At 51.0% G+C, this 16,660-nt stretch overlaps 1 protein-coding gene across 4 annotated transcripts in view; it reads left to right on the top strand.

The window, feature by feature from the left end:
* Positions 1-381: 381 nt before the first annotated feature.
* The window catches only part of TSPAN9 (tetraspanin 9), a 196,679-nt gene continuing 180,400 nt past the window's right edge, over positions 382-16,660 (top strand). For 2 of the 4 annotated variants that reach the window (XM_027594415.2, XM_027594414.2), the window contains exons 1-2: positions 382-466; positions 5,222-5,287. The gene's annotated coding sequence lies outside the window, so the exon portion shown is untranslated. Of the gene's footprint in view, positions 467-5,221; positions 5,288-5,928; positions 6,107-16,660 lie in introns of those variants that run through there. The other 2 variants (XM_027594409.2, XM_027594412.2) reach the window with 2 other exon arrangements.

The raw sequence follows: 16,660 nt of genomic DNA, 5'->3' as shown, positions 1-16,660 counted from the left end.
GCGGGGGGCAGCGGACGGGCGTCTTGCGGACGTCTCGGCGGAGCGGCCGGTCGGGAACCCCGCGGCGGGAGGGAGGAAGGCTTCCGGAAGGAAGCCCAGAGGGCGGCCACCCCTAGCGCGGGACGGCGGTGCCCAGCGCGCCCGTGGGTTCCCCGCGGGGTCCCTCCGGCTCGCACACGGCGGGGCGGCCAGGGGGTGTGGGCGGGGCTCCCGCTCCCTCCCGGGGCTCCGAGCCCCCCCCTCCGCTGGCGCTCGGGCCGCGGCCCCTCAGCCCCTCGGCCCCGCCCCGCCCCGCCCCGCCCCGCGGCCGGCCCCGCCCCGCGGCCTCGCCATTCCCGGGCAGGCCCCGCCCCCCGCCGCGAGTCCCCGGCCCCGCCCCCCGTTTCCGCTGGCGGCGGCGGTGGCGGCGGCGGTGCCGGCGGTGCGGGAGCGGGCGCGAGGCGGGACCCCACGTTCTCCGAGCGCGGTGAGTGCGGCCCGGGGCGGGCCGGGGACCCGGGAGCGCGAGACCTTGCGGGGCTCGGGCCGGCTGTGGGCGGGCCGGGCCAGCCCACGCCCCGGTCCCGGTCTTGGGGAGCAGCTCGGGGGCGCCCCGGGGAGGGGTGACGGGAGGGCGGCTGTGGGCGAGCTGAGAGGGAGGGATGGGGTAGGCGCCCTGTGAGGATGCGGGAAGCGGCTGGGGAAGGGGGTGTGTGTGCGCGGGGCCCCGTAACAGAGCGAAGAGGGGTCTGCAGGGGGAGAGGCTCGGAGGAAGACCCTTTGGGAAAGGGGCTGCGGGAGAGCGGACAGCGGAATCCCAAGTGAAGGGATGGGAGGGCTTTAGGATGCAGCAGAAGGGGAGAGCCTCAGAGCTGTCAAGGCTTTCTGACTGTGTGGCCCAGTGGACTGGCTTGGGCTAGTCCCTAGAGCGCCCCCAGGGAGGGCGTTGGGGGGGGAGCTCGGGCAGGACTGGGATGCTGCCTGCGGCCCCCCCGGACACCCCCTGACCACTCCTTGGGCCACCGCTGGCAGATCGGCACTCACAGTGACGGGGCTTTGGCACACTCCGAGTTCGAAGATGTAGTCCATCTGTGCATCCAAGTTTGGGACTTTAAAAAACTTTCTTGTGGTTAGAAAAAAAAAAAAAAGTCCAAACAAGAAACTGGCTTGTTATGTGAGCAGAATTTGTACTTAGGTATCTCGGAACTGGAATCTTTGATGTCCTCTTTTTGAAAAAGATCCTGACCTCTTCCTGAACTCCTCTCCGAATGCCTGTACTGTCTGGGCCAACCTGCAGCATTGGGATAATGTGGGATCTCCTGGGTTGTGTCAACCAGCTTGTGTCTTCCCATCCCAAAAATGGGGATAAGAGGGCGGCAGCTCACTTCCCTTGGGTTCAGAGAAGCAAACTCATTATATGAGGGTGTCCTTCGGACCTGCAGCTGTCCCCTTCTCTGAGGTGCCTCAGGTATTTCCTCCTCCAGGAAGCTTTCCTGGACCAGTGGAGAAAACTGAGGACTCATGCTCTGATCCCTGTATACCCGGCAGCTTCCCTCTCTCTACTAAAAATAGCCACAGAGAATGTTTTGTATGTATGTTCTGCTATAAAGATGTGCAGTCAGCTTGTCATCGTAAGTAATGGGGAAGGGAGGTGAGGTATTAAGGATAATTTCAAACAATGGACTGGACAAATCATTTATATTTAGCTAAGGAATGCAGCCAGGGAGGCAGACATTCATTCACAGGGGCTTCCTATCTTCCACCTGGTCCTGGCAGGGCTGATGCAGCTGGGCTTTGGGTTGGGGGTGAGGGAGGGAACAGGATTGAGGTGGATGAAACTTGAAGGGTAAACCAGCTCTGCACTTACTCATTGAAGACCTGTTGTGTGCAAGGCCCCGAAGAGCTGAGAGTAGACCAGAATGGAATGGGCTTTTTATTTTTATTTTTTTGGTCTGACTAAATCAGATTTTAATTTTTAAATCTATGAACAGATATTTAGTATTAATAATAATGACCACTGTTTATAAAGTAATTTGTAGTTGACCAAGTGCTTTCCCTGCACATTAGCTGTACATAATTTTATTTGATTCACACATAATCTTGTAAAGTTTATGTTCTTTATAATTGCCTTCTTATAGATTGGGAAAATGAAGCTCAGAGAGAGTCAGTGACTTCTCTGAGGTTACAGAACTCATTAGGTGGAAGAAGCGGAACTTGAACCCGTGGCTTCTGACCCCCACCCCCCCCACCCCGCCATGTGTTTTGCATTATGCTCTGCTGTCTCTGCCATTCTTCCCCATTGAGTCTGTGGAGAGCAGGGCTCTGATCTTAGCTCTAACACCATCTGTTTGTGCAGCCCTGGGCATGTTACCTCCCCTTTTCAGCTCTGTGTTTTCGAGGGTTACTGGAATGAAATGTTTCTAGAGTTTCTTCCTGTATTAGATAATTAACGATAGAAGATGCTAGTGGCAGCCAATCAGTCAAGTAATAAGTGCACTCTATTTAAAATTTTTTAAATTGTGGTATGAAACAAAACAAAATTTACCATCTTAGCCATTTTTAAATGTAGAGTTGTGCAACAGATCTCCAGAACTTTTGCATCCTGCAAGACTGAAACTGTATGCCCATTAAACAGTAATGCTCCATTTCTTCCCCCCACCAAGCCACCATTCTCCTTAGTGTGCTTTATTATGCTCTTACTGTGTGCTCAATACATGTTGGCCTTGAGGAATTAATAAGGAGGGTTGTGGAGAAGCAGGCCAGCTTAAATAAGAAGGCCTTGGGCCTGTGGTGGCTGGCTAGAGAGCTGGCCCTTATTCCCTTGTCTGTAACTCCAGTTCCTGTATTAAGTGAGTGAGTGGGAGAGGCCTTGGGCAAGTGCCTTCACCTCTTGTAGCTTTAGCTTCCTGCTTGCAAAATGAAGGTAACAATACCAAGCTCTCGGGGCTATTAGAAGGAGCAATGAGACAATGTATGTGAAGCTCGGAGCTTTGGGCCTCACACACAGCAGGTGTGCAGTAAATAGTGGTTGTTATTTATAACCTAGCTGAGGAGACTAGACTAATAAGCTCAGAGCAAGAGAGGACAAGACTTCTTTTCTTCTACCATGAAAGCCCAGGCCTGGTGTGATGGTCATCCTCACTGACTGAGAGGGAATGGATCAAATCCAGGTACCTTAGCCTGGCACTCAGCATCCTTCCTATCCATCTCCAGCCTTCCTGTGTAGCCTTATCTCCCAGCCTTCTCCCCCAGGGACCCTTGGTTCCAGCCAAACTCATCTCCCAAGCATGCTTTGCTCATTCCTTCTTTGTCCCTGAGTTTACACTGTTCCACTTTTCTGGAGTGCTCTTCCCCACCTCATCCTCCCCCACTTTCAAGACCTTATTCATGTTTGAATTCCTTCCTGGAGCCTTCCCTGGCCACCCATCCCCAAAGCACCTCTTTTTCCTTGGAACTCCTCTGGCATTTTCTGTCTTCATCTCTCCTGGCTTTTATCCACTGCCCAGGGCGATTCTTTAGTGAATTCCGCAAACACTTAATGCGTGTGTCATAGTACAAGAGTCTGTGCTAAGTTCTGATGATGAAAAAATGAAAAAACGTAAAGGTCCTTGTCTTCGTGGGGTATATAATGCAGTAAAGGTTAAGAAAGGTCTTCAAAAAGTGGTATTTCAAGGTATAAGGTGAGTGGCCTACTGTATTGTGTGGGTTCAAACAGGGGGATTGATCACCCCAATTCTGGAGAAGCACCTCACGCAGCAGGGGGTGTTTGATGTGAATTTGCAAGAGTGGCTTGCACTTCAGCAGAAGAGAGGAAGAATCAGCCTGCGGAGAGGCACTGAGAGTGTGGGCTGATGAGTAGGTTGTGTGAAGGGAAGCAGAGGGAGGAAAGCCTGGACAGGTAGACAGTGGACCTGTTGTGGTGGCTGCACATGTGCAGCCAAGGAATTCCATCCATCCATCCATCTATCCACCCACCCATCCATCCATCCATCCATCCATCGATCCATCCATCCATCCATCGATCCATCCACCCATCCATCCACCCATCCACGAGAAGCTGAGTGCCCACCTTGTGCAGAAAGCAGTCAGCATTGGGAGGCTCAGGAGCTTTGCACGTTTTTGCATAGGGGCTACAGAAGCAGGGCTAGGCCTAAGGAGGGAGAGTCTGGGGTCTGGGAAGGGGGAAATCATGGCGGGGAGAGCACTGGGAATCTGTGAGGAATGGCGAGGAGAGGAGCCGGACTGGGGACATTTTGGAGGCAGGGTGGAGGGCCTTTGTGAATTGATTGGATGGGGGATGAGGAAAGGAGGAAGGGGGATTGGATTGAAGCCGATTCTGAGCTGGGTGACTGTCAGTGGGCAGTGCCATTTACTGTTCCCAGTGCTTACCATCCTTTCTCCAAGTAGATGGGAAGCCCCTTCAGGACGTGGATTACAGCTCCCTCTGTGTTCTTCCTGGCCCAGTGCTCACTGCTGAGTGGCACAGAGTGGGCACAATGTGGACCTCTGATGTCCTCAAGAAATGAATCTTGCACCTTCTACAATGCCAGATTTGCACCCACAGCAATATTTATTTGTACATGGGCCTGGCTTTTTCCAGAGTCACGTTCTGCAGAGAGCCAAATATCTCCTGTATATGTCTTCATAGCCCAAGTTGACTACCCTTCCAACTTCGCTCCAGTTTTCTCTCTTGCCTGATGGCCATTTTCTGCCACATTGTTATTGCTCCACAGGATAACTGTGGATGTGGTAGAGATGGAAAGAACAACGTGGCCTGTTCCTTTACATCAGCTCCTCACATAGGGTATGTGAGTCAGAGTCATGTCTCAGTAGAGTTATATCGTTTTACAGATCTTGAAACTTCAGATCATTTGTCAGTGGTCAGAATTACAGATGTTAAATCCTTGATGCCAAGGGTCTACCCAGGGATGGCAAATAGGTTTAACATGGATACTGTTACCTCTGTAACTGCCCATAGCAGACATCACTAATTGATCACAGCTATCTTGACTGCTGAGCCAGGGCTTGGGTTCTGCGCCCGATGCTTCAGGCACCCACTATTAGCTGAGCGGCACTGGCACCACAGCTGAAACCAGTTTGCCATTTCTGGCCTTCTGCATCTGTTGATTGAATAGATTCTAGGGGGGAGGCTGCCTCCCCAAAGAGTGGCCATTGCTGGACAGAGTTCACCCTGGAGTGGCTTCCCAGCAGAGTGGTGACTTAATTTTTTATTTTCCTGCAGGAATATCCTGGGATCTTCTCTTATCTGTCAGCGGCCAAGGTGTTTGCAGGAAATTCAAAGGAACAGGTCAGTCTGGGTCCATCGTGTGGTGGGGTCTCTGAAAGTGTGTGTGTTATAAACTGTCTAAAGTCTCTCTTGCCCTTAACTGTGGATTGGGGAGGAAGGATAGAATGGGATGCTGATATTTTCTAGATGTCTCTCTGTCTTAGCTCTTGACTTTGATTTGATAAGCTCCTTCAACTGGGCTTTGGGGGTTAAGGAGACAGTTACCCCCTCCCCGCTATTTCTTTTCTTTTTTTTTTTAAGATTTTATTTATTTATTTGAGAGAGAGAATGAGAGACAGAGAGCACGAGAGGGAAGACGGTCAGAGGGAGAAGCAGACTCCCTGCCGAGCAGGGAGCCCGATGCGGGACTCGATCCCGGGACTCCAGGATCATGACCTGAGCCGAAGGCAGTCGCTTAACCAACTGAGCCACCCAGCTGCCCCTCCCCGCTATTTCTGACAGTTAGGATAGTACTCTCAATTTCTTTCCTGACCACCCTGATTACAGGGAGGAGACCTAGGGAAGCAGGAGAGGCCTGTAACTTCCTGCTTCCTGTCCCCTCCCAGCAGGCTTGGGAGCCAGGGTGGAGGACCTCCCCCTAGCTGGCCAGAAAAGAATCTGGGGGAATCTGGCCAATCCTACCTGTCTCTTTTCCTCTGTAGTGGCCGCTGCAGTCATGCCCATGGCCCTTCGGGTGGGTACCCTCTGCCGGGACCCTCACCAGGATCCTGATTTGTGCTCCCACAGGCTCCTGGGGTCTTGCTGAGAGCTGCTTTTGTTCCCAGCACTGGCGCATCAAGGCCTGCCGCCAGTGGGAGCTAGCAGGAGCTCCTTAGGCAGGTAGGCAGCCTTGGTGGATGGTGCTGATTCCGGTTCGCTGTGGGGGTGCTGCTTACAGACCTGGGCCTTTTTGTGTTTTAATTTATGTGTGTTTTATCCTGTGGCTTCCTCCTGCTGGGTGATATGTAAATCTCTCACCTTCTAAGAATTCAGCAGTGTGGGGGTGGGGAAGGGGGTGGCAGTTGGAAGGATGGTGCTGGCTGATAGCTCACCTTGCCAAAAGATTCCTTGCTCCGTGAGTTCCAGCAGAGAGGGTATGGTGTCCCAGGAGTGGCCTCAGACCTCTTCTTGTCCTGCCGTACTTTGTATGTCATACTTAGGATGCCAGTGCTCACATTTGTCATCCTCATCAGGAGCCTCGGTTTCAGACTCTGTGTCCACAACGAATTTACTTGAAGTCGTATCAAACCTTACTTTAAATCTCATTGACTTTTCCCCAGAGTCCTGCGAGGTAGTGCTCATTTGCCCCCATGTTACAGGGGCTGCAGCTGGGGCTGAGAGCGCGGCAGGGACTTGCCGGAGACCCATCGGTAGTGGGAGGTGGGGCAGGGGTTCCAACCCGAGCTGCCTGACTACCGCAGCGCCTGCCCTTCCCACTGCAGACCTGCTGCCCCTTCTCGCGGCTCCTGAGACTTGCCTCCAGGTCTGTCCTTTGGCCTGCTGCGGCAGGAATGTGGGAGCTCCCATTTTAAGTCTTCCCCCTCCTCCCCGGGGCCTGGGTGGGGTGTCTGCTTTCATTGTCGCTGCTCTGGGATTTGGAGCACTGCCTGTGGATGGACGGCTCGGGGCAGCCAGGCCTGAGCTGAAGGAAAGGGTCTGGTGGAGAGCAGGCCGCAGGGAGGGAAAGGCTCGAGGACTCTGTGTCGCTCCTTGCCGCTCAGCACCTCCTGGCCCTTCATGGAGACTCTGTGGGGCTTGCTCCTGGGGAGGTCCTGCCAGGGCAGAACCTGGGGGTGAGCTTCTCGGGAGGCCCGCAAAGCCCTGGGGAGACAGACAGGCCCTGCTGTCACCAGTCACTTCTGGCCAGAAGACCGGCCTCCTTCTGTACATCTGGGAGGGAGACCTGAGGGAGGGACCCTCCGGGCAGGAAGCTTATCCTCTCCTATGGGTTTGGCCTCCCAGGGCTTTGGCGTTGCCATTTCTCGTCCTGCTGTTGAGCCTCCGGGATGATGACCAGCTCCTGGGATGCAGGCTCTCATGCGGCTCCTGCCTCTGCCTCTTACGGGCTTTGTGGCTCAGGCTGGTTTCCTCACCTGCAAAGTGGGGGTCTGGACAGCCAGTTGTTGAGGTTCCTTTAGCTCTGACAAAGGTGGTTTCTGAGTGAGAAGAGGGGGTTTTTGGCTTCCAGCCCCTGGGCTTCCCAAATACCTCCTCCTCTCAAGTGCCCTCCCTGCCTCTGGCCTAGAGGTGGATGGAGGAGGAAAGAGTGAAGTTAATGATTAAACCGGAGGCCCTGATTTTTGAGGGAAGTCGGACTGGGGGCGGAGGTTGTTTACAGAGATGGTCGCCTGTCTGGTTGGTGGCAGGCTCTTGCGGCCTGACTTTGTCCTGTGCTGATGTTATTTATTTGACAGAAAGACACAGCGAGAGAGGGAACACAAGCAGGGGGAGTGGGGGAGGGAGAAGCAGGCTTCCCGCTGAGCAGGGAGCCCGATGTGGGGCTCGATCCCAGGACCCCGGGATCATCACCTGAGCCGAAGGCAGACGCTTAACCACTAAGCCGCCCAGGCGCTCCACTGGTGCTACTTTTATTTTAACTGCCTCCTGCCCCTGCCTGCTGCATTTAGGAGCTAGAAAGTTCCATTGCTGCACTCCAGCCTGATGAGTTAATAATTTCAGCTTCAAGTATAACCACAGCATCATGAAACTAGGGTTCCTGCCTGGGGGTAGTCCAGCGTCCAAACCCTTTCCCTCCTCCTGAACCAACAACTCAGCCTGAGTTGGGCTGAGGCCCTTGTGAACGGGACGGAGCCAGAAGGAGCACCTCTGCCGGCTTGGAGTGTCACCGCATGCATGCTTTAGTTCATACTCAGGAGTGAAGGTGCATTATTTTTTGACCATTCATTGTTTAATACTATCTGTGCTTTTGAGTTTACCGCACCCCTTCTCCCCTCCGGCTTCCTTCCCCACTCCCCATACCGTGGCTGGAAATTAACTGTGCTTTGAATACTCACTTGCTTTTTGAGAGTCTTGTGATCATTTTTATGTTCAGCGGTCAGTGTTCGTTCAAATATCCGACCTTGTGATGGGGTTGGGAAAGGGGAGGATGAGGAGGGACGACTGTCCAGAGAGTCTGCAGAGTCATCTCAGCAGACCCCCTGGGGATCCCCCCGCTTTTGGGGGAGGCTTGAGCCTCCCTGCAGGAAGGCTGAGGGTCCTGCAACCCTGGCACAGGATCTTGGTGAGTTCTTGGTCTTGGCTTTAGCAGCGTAGGCCACTGCTAACCCTTACAGCACCTTTGTGCACATTGGAAAAACTGCCCTTTCTCGGGTTAAAAAGAAAAATTAAAACGAATAAATGATTGTAAGACTTGACCAAGGCCCAGCTGTGCCTGGGAAGTGTCCTGGAGTGGCCCAGGCTGTCTGCACAGCGGTGCCCACCACCTGCCACGCCACAGGGGCACACGTTGCCCGTGGCACAGGCCTGCTGTGCTCCGCCCACCCCCAGGGAGGGCCGCGGGTCAGGCTCTGAGTCAGGGCGAGGGGCTGCGGCTGGGGACGGGCCTCTGAGAACAGTGGGTGAGGGGGAGGGACGTGAACTCTGGGAGGGTATTCAGAGCAAGGCTGGAACAAGGTGTGGCCAGGCACATGTGTCTGTGTGTGTGTGTGTGTGGGGGGGGGTTAGTCTGTGTGTGTTTGCCCCAGTGTGTGTGTGGCTGGGTATGCCCGCGTGGGTTTGGGAAGGAGTTCTCTTGCATTGTTCTGGGACTCAGGTGAGAGGCCCACCTGAGCCCTTTCAGTCCATCACTATATACCTGCGACGTGAATGCCTCCTCCTTAGAGGGCAGTGTAAGACTTGAACACAACGCCTGATAGTCCTGCTCAGCCCTCTCACCTGGCCACCTGCCACAGTGGGGAAACTGAGGCTGAGGGGCCTGCTACTCTCTGACAAGCCTTGGGGGTGGTGGTGCCTGGGCCAGAGGGAGCGGATCCTGCCGGAGCAAGTCCCCAGCCCCCACTTGGGCGGAGCCCTATAGAAGGGCTCAGAGGGGCAGGGTGACTGGCTGCCTTTGAATGGGGGTGTGTGAACACGTAGAATGACATGTTGTGTTTTAGAGAAAGTGAGGTAGAGGTCTGGGCTTGCAATTTTCCACTTGTCTTAATCCTGAGAGATTCTAAACAGCTTTGTTTAAAAAACTGGACGTGCACATTGCAGCCACCTGAGGGAGGAAGTGCCGTTGGGCCCCCCAGGAAGGCAATTAGGTTTGAAGCCAGAGTTTGGATGTGAATGCAGCTTGTGGGACCTGGAAGGTGGGGAGGGAGAGCCCCTAGAGCAGCCCTGAAGGCATGAGTCACTCTGAATTAGCAGCTGTTGCAAATTGGCTCCCACTTGCTGCTGGAGATGGGCGGGTGGGGAGGAAGCTCCAGGCCAAGGCATCACCCGCCATCTAGGCTGTGGGCACAGAGAGGGACGTGGGTTGGAACTGCCTGTCTGGGCTTTTCCCCTCTCCCACTGTTAGCCAGAGCAGTTGGAGCTGGTGATGGTCAGCCCGCCTGTGTCTGTGAAGGTCCCCCTCGAGGTACCGGCAGTACCTGCAGGTACCTGCAGTGCAGGGAGGATAATATAGTACGCCATCCTGTCCAGGGCAGGGCTGGGTGGAACTTTCTTGGGGACCCGTAGAGGAACCCAGGGGAAATCGGGCTGGGCCTCGAGGGAGGGGTGAGATTTGGGGAAGCAAAGGAAGGGGTTCTTTGAGGGTTTGCAGTGGTGGAGGTTGGGGTTGAGATGGGTGTGACTTGGAGATGAGCGCAGAGAGGAGGGAGGGACATAGCTGGCAAGAGGTGGGCTCCACGCTGGGGGCACCTTGAATGCCACCCGGAGGAGGGTCAGATTCTAGGAGGCTAGCAGTAGGGAGTCAGTATTGGGGGTGGTCCCTGAATGGGGGGAATGACAGGCTGAAAGAGATGTTTTAGGAAAAATCACCTTGTGCAGAATTCAGGGTGAATTTTCTTTTTAACATACTTTTCTTTGTTATTGTTGCAAAAATAACACAAATTCATTATAATATTCGTACATTACATAAATTGTATAAAAGGAAAATCTCCTGTAATCCTGCCCCTCAGAAATAGTCACTGTTAATACTTTGGTTTTTATTCTTTCCAGGTATTTTTATGAGCGACTGGCATCCAGCTGTCTACCTATTAACAGTTTCCACAAATAGAATTGTATTATACTGACTGGCAACTTCTTTAGCCATCTTTCCACATGAGTGCATAGAGAATGACCTCATTCTAGGGAATAGCTGCATGGACTTGCTGGATGAGTGTTGTATTGATTGTTTATCGCCGCAGAACCAACCACCCCAAAATGTAGTAGATTAACACAAGAAACATTTTGTTTGCTCACAACTCTGTGGCCTAGCCCTGCTGGCCAGGCTGGGCTGGTCTCATTACCTAAGCCTATTAATGTGGCGGCAGTCACCTGGTGGCTCTGCAGGGCCTGGCCGGGCTGAGAGCCTCAGCACCTGTCTGGTGATTGGTGCAGCCTCTCACCTGGGTCCCTCCCAAGGAAGCTAGCCTTTCAGGTGAAAATGGGATCTCCAGGACCTCTTGGGCTCTAGGCTCTGAGGCCTCACAATGTACATCCATTGGCTGCTTGGTCAAAGCAAGTCATAGGACCGGTCAGAATCCCGGGGCTGGGGGAAAGACTCCACCTCGTGAAGGCACGTGTGCTCAGGGCTGGGAGGACATGGATGTGCAGTCCCTTCATGTGCCCAGAAGGAGGAGAATTAGACTATTTGGGAATAGACCCCACTGATCTTTGGAAGATAGCACAGGCCCCTGCCCTTCCCGCCCCTCTCTTCACTGTATGGGTCAGCCTGGGAAACTGGCAAGGACAGGGCACTTGATCTTGCTGGGCGAGAGGTGTTGTTTGAAGTAGCTTCTGAGTGTTTGTGTGTGCGCAGGGCTTGTGCTGGCAGGGGCTTGGGGGTAATCTAGAATTTGGACTCTGGAGCAGACAGCTTCTCCTGCTAAGGCTACCGGAACTGTAGGAGGAGGGCTGGAAGCTCTGGAAGCTGCCAAGGGCTTGGCCGCTTTGTACCCCTTGCTAATTTATGTGGCATCTCTGAAGAATGTGAGTCCCTGAGTGACAGGTCTTTAAGAAAGCCAGCTGGCCACTCCAGATCCAAGCCTCTGCTGGGAATTCGTTTACTCATCTACCCAGCAAATACCACACCTACCATGCATCAAACTTGCTCCCCATCCTCTCATAACTGCAGATGGGAAGGGAGAAGACCCGGGCCTGTACGGTTCCCAGGTCTTCCTTCTCAGGCAGTGCAATGGACTTGACATTTTGACTTCCCACAGTGTATTTGTTTTGAAGGTTTTCTTATCACCTACCTCGGTAGAGCCTCTCCTGTGAAATGTCACAGTGGCAGGGAGGCAGAAGGAAACAGAGGAAGAGGCAGCTCTGGGTCCTTAATGAATCCCCACTGCTAGTTTAGATGATGCTGCAGTGGGCTGCTGGTGAAGTCCTCGTCGGCACCGATCATTCATCAAACTTACCTCTCCCCGGAGATCGTAGGCTGGACTCGAGGAAATATACTTTCTTAGCACAACAGTGTTTTTTGGCCTGTCATCTGCCTCATGGTTTGTGCATTCATCAAATAAGAACAAAGGCTGAGTGGGGTTTCACATTTGAAAACCCCTTGGTGTTTTATTTTCTCCCTGCTCCCTCTCAGCATCTCTTGGAAAAGAAATGCTTTGCGGTGGAAAGGTTCTCTGTTTGTGAAAGTGCAGTCCACACTGTGTAGCTCAGCCTCTGGGTCATTGCTCTTCCTCCTGCTCGACTGTGCTGTGAGGACAGTGACCCAGCTCAGTGAGAGAACTGGGTGAGGAGTGTGGGGAAGGGCAAGCAGCTGCACCACACTCAGAGCCACCCGGATGTGGCTGGGTGACCTGGGGTGCAAGCGCTGGGCTACTGTTTTGGGGTTAATGATATCTGATCAGCTCACAGGGCAGACTGTGCACTAGCATTTAAGGTTGAGGAAAAATGTGCAAAGCTGAGTCTGCAAACCTTGAGAAATCTGGCATCCCAGCAAGACAAGAAACCTCAGCAACTCCTTGTGGCCAAGGAATTGGAAAAACTGGATGGAAGACCTCAGCCTGCTTCAGACTTCAAAGAGTTTGCTCCTTTGAGACATATATATAGTAGGTACCTTCCCCATAAGCGGAGATCCAAGAGGCCGTTCTCTGATTCCTGACTTCTCTGCCCATGCCTCCACGCCCATTTCTGGTTCTCTATCAATATGAGGGTAGACACACTTCAGCGTGCTCAGGAGTCATGCTATTAATTCATTAACAAGCAATTATTGAGCACTTGGATTCTTTTTCTTAATTAAAAATTTTTTTTAAAGATTTTATTTATTTGGGGCGCCTGGGTGGCTCAGTCGTTAAGCGTCTGCCTTCGGCTCAGGTCATGATCCCAGGGTCCTGGGATCGAGCCCCGCATCGGGCTCCGTGCTCGGCGGGAAGCCCGCTTCTCCCTCTCCTGCTCCCCCTGCTTGTGTTCCCTCTCTCACTGTGTCTCTCACCGTCAAATAAATATCTTTTTAAAAAAAAAAAAAAAAAAGATTTTATTTATTTGAAATAGTGAGAGAGAGAGAGCACGAGTGGGGAGCAGAGGGAGAGGGAGAAGCAGGCTTCCTGCTGAGCAAGGAGCCCAACGTGGGGCTCAATCTCAGGACCCTGGGATCATGACCTGAGCCGAAGGCAGATGCTCAACCAACTGAACCACCCAGGTTCCCAGTTTTTTGTTTTTTAAAGATTTTATTTATTTATTCATGAGAGACAGAGAGAGAGAGAGAAGCAGAGGGAGAAGCAGGCTCCCAAGGAGCAGGGAGCCCGATGCGAGACTCGATCCCAGGACCCTGGGATCATGACCTGAGCCGAAGGCAGACACTTAACCATCTGAGCCACCCAGGTGCCCCAGGCGCCTAGTTTTTAAAAAAATTTAAAAAAATTTACTTAAGTAGGCTTTACATTCAGCGGGGGACCCAGTGTGGGGCTTTACCTCACAATCCTGAGATCAAGATCTGAGCAGACACCAAAAGTCCAATGAATGCTTAGCTGACTGAGCCACCCAGGCACCTCTGTGCACTTTGATTCTTTAAAGGTCTGAGGCATCTTTTGATCCAAGTGCTCTGTGTGATGAGGGAGCTTCTGTTCAAGATGGCAGTGTGGGAAGATCCTGAACTCACCTCCTCTAATAGACACAACAGTTACTACCTAGGGAAAAATTTCCCCTGAAAAAGACCTGAAAATTACCAGAATAAGCTCCTTCACAATGGATAAACAGACCACATCGAGATGGGTCTTGCCAAAAACTCCACCCTCAGCACAGCGACCCACATTTGGGAGGGATCTCACAAATACAGAGCTTGTCCCTGTGTAGAGAGGAGTTTGTATCCCACATCAGGTACCCCAACCCTTGGGACCTGCACCAGAGAGACGAGCCCCCAAAACATCTGGTTTTGAAAACCAGCAGGGCATATGTCTGAAAAAGCCATAGGGCTGTAGGGAACCTAGACTCCACTCTTAAAGGGCTCATGTATATGCTCACTCATCCTGGGATAGTGCAGAAGCAGCAGTTTGAAAAGCGCATACACCAAGAGATTCATTTGCTATTCTTAAAGTGTCTGCCAGAAGGGCAAGAGCCTGTTGGGACTCTCTCTGGGGATGGGGACGCTGGCGGGGGCCATTTTGGGTATTCTCCTCCTACCCTGTAAGTGCCGGTGCTGTCAGATGCCATTTTGTCACTCTCCCTCTACCCTGCTAGCACTGGTGGACATCCCCTGTGCTCCTTCCTGAGACCCTGCCTAAGCCAGTAGGACAAAAGCCCTGCCCCCACCTGCTGCCCTGTGTATGTAGCCCACATAGGGGATGTCTGAGCACCTGACTCCAGTGGCCGAGGGGGATTGTGTTTCTGGGTCATACAGGTCTGAAACAATTGGAGACAGTTCTTGGCAGACTGCCATCCCCAGGGCTCTGCACAGACAGCAGACTGATACCACCCCCAGTTATCTGATGGAAAAGGCTTATTTACTTGTCCTGGAGCTTTAGCTTGAGGGTCAGGCTTCAGGTTTGCCACACATCTAGAGACTCTGGAGGTGCTATCAGGGAACATGGGGGTACTGCCTTTGAGCTGACCTTGCTATACCCCCCAGAAATCTTGCTGGTACCTCCCAGAGAGGAGCCTCATATTTTGCAACTATCACTGAAGGCACATCTCCAGACTGCTTGTTTTGCAGGCCAGCAGGGTCTGTGATTATGATCTCATAGGACTATATATATATATATATATATACATATATATGCATACCTTAAAACCTGCTGCTTGAGGGTCTAGATTCCAAACAACCTGAGACCAGGTGCTGACTGAAATCCCTCCGTCTGGAAGACTGACAAATCTTGGCATACCCTCCACAACTGGGACCCACTTAGGAAAAATCGGGCATAAAGATTCAAGAGACAAACAAGAGCTAGGGCACGGTTGAACAATAAAGTTCATCTCCTACATAAGGCCACTCCTGCAAGACTGGGAGAGAGGGCTCTTTTACCTAATGCATAGAGCTGTTTCACCTAATGCATAGAAACTGACACAGAAACTCAAGCAAAATGAGGAGACAGAAGAATATGTTCCAAATGGAAGAACAAGATGAAACCCTAGGGAAAAAAACCTTTAATGAAACAGAGATGAGTAATTTACATGATAAAGATTTCAAAGTAATGGTTTTAAAGGTACTCACCAAACCTGGAAAAAGAATGGATAAGCACAGTGAGAATTTCAACAGAGAGATAGAAAATATAAGTGCCAAATAGAAATAGTAGAACTGAAGAATACAATAACTGGAACTGAAGAATACACTGGAAGGTTTCAACGGCAGACTACCTGAAGCAGAAGATGGAATCAGTGAGCTGGAAGACAGGGCAGTGTAACTCACCAGAAGAAGAGCAAAAAGAAAAAAGAACTAAAAACAATGAAGGTAGCGTAAGGGGCTTATGGGACAACATCAAGTGTACTAATATTCACATTATAGGAATCCCGAAGGAGAAGAGAGAGAGAAAGGGGCAGAAAACTTAGTTGAAGAAATAATGGCTGAGAACTTCCATAACCCCGGGAGGAAACACACATCCAGATCCAGGAATCCCAGAGAGTTCCAAACAAGATGACCCCAAAGAGACCACACCAAGACATGTTATAATTAAAATGTGAAAAGTTAAGGATACAGAGAGAATCTTAAAAATAACTTGTTTGGTACAAGGCAACCCCCATAAGACCATCAGCAGATTTCTCAGCAGAAACACTGTAGGCGAGCAGGGAGTGGCATGATATATTCAAAATGCAGAAAGGAAAACACGTCCACTACCTGGGGCGCTTGGGTGGCTCAGATGGTTAAGCATTTGCCTTTGGCTAAGGTCATGATCTCAGGGTCCTGGGATCCAGCTGCATGTCAGGCTCCCTGCTCAGCGGGGAGCCTGCTTCTCCCTCTCCCTCTGCTTCTCCCCTCTGCTCATGCTTTCTCTCTCTCTCAAATGAATAAATAAAATCTTAAAGGAAAAAAAAAAAAGAATACTCTGCCTGGCAAGGTTATCATTCACAACTGAAAGAGAGATAAAGAGCTTTCCAAAAGCTAAAGGAGCTCATCAACACTAAACTGGCCCTCCAAGAAATATTAAAGGGGCTTTTTTAAGCTGAAAAGAAAGGGGACTAATTAGTAACACGAAAATATATGAAAGTAAAAATCTCACTGGGAAATGTAAATATTTGGTAAAAGTAGTGGACTAATCACTTGTAAAGCTAGTATGAAGGTTAAAAGATAAAAGTATTAAAATTCACCATAACTACAGTGGTTAAGGGATACATAAAATAAAGAAGATGTAAAATGTGATATTAAAAATATAAAATGTTGGGGGGGCGTAAAAATGTAGAGTTTTAGAATGCATTCAGACAACCTGCTGTCAACTTAAAATAGATTGCTATATATATGGGCTGCTATATATATATATAAGAGTGATAACATATATATATATTATATAACTATATATGATATATACGAGTCTCATGGTAACAACAAAGCAAAATCTCATAATAGATAACACAAGAGATAATGAGAAAGGAATCTGAGCACAACACTATAGAAAGTCATCAAAGCACAAGGGAAGAAACCAAGAGAAGAAGAAAGGAACAGAGAGGAAGTATAAAACAGACCAAAAAAAAAAACAAAACAAAAAAAACAAAACACAACAAAATGTCAGTAAGTATATACCTTAAATTTAACATAGAATATAAATAATAGAGCTAAATTCTCCAATCAAAAGACATAGAGTGGCT

Source organism: Zalophus californianus, chromosome 9 (assembly GCF_009762305.2).
Source record: "Zalophus californianus isolate mZalCal1 chromosome 9, mZalCal1.pri.v2, whole genome shotgun sequence".
Classification (NCBI taxonomy): domain Eukaryota; kingdom Metazoa; phylum Chordata; class Mammalia; order Carnivora; family Otariidae; genus Zalophus; species Zalophus californianus.
The sequence above is the reverse complement of the archived record's forward strand: the minus strand, read 5'-3'. Positions and strand labels throughout refer to the sequence as shown.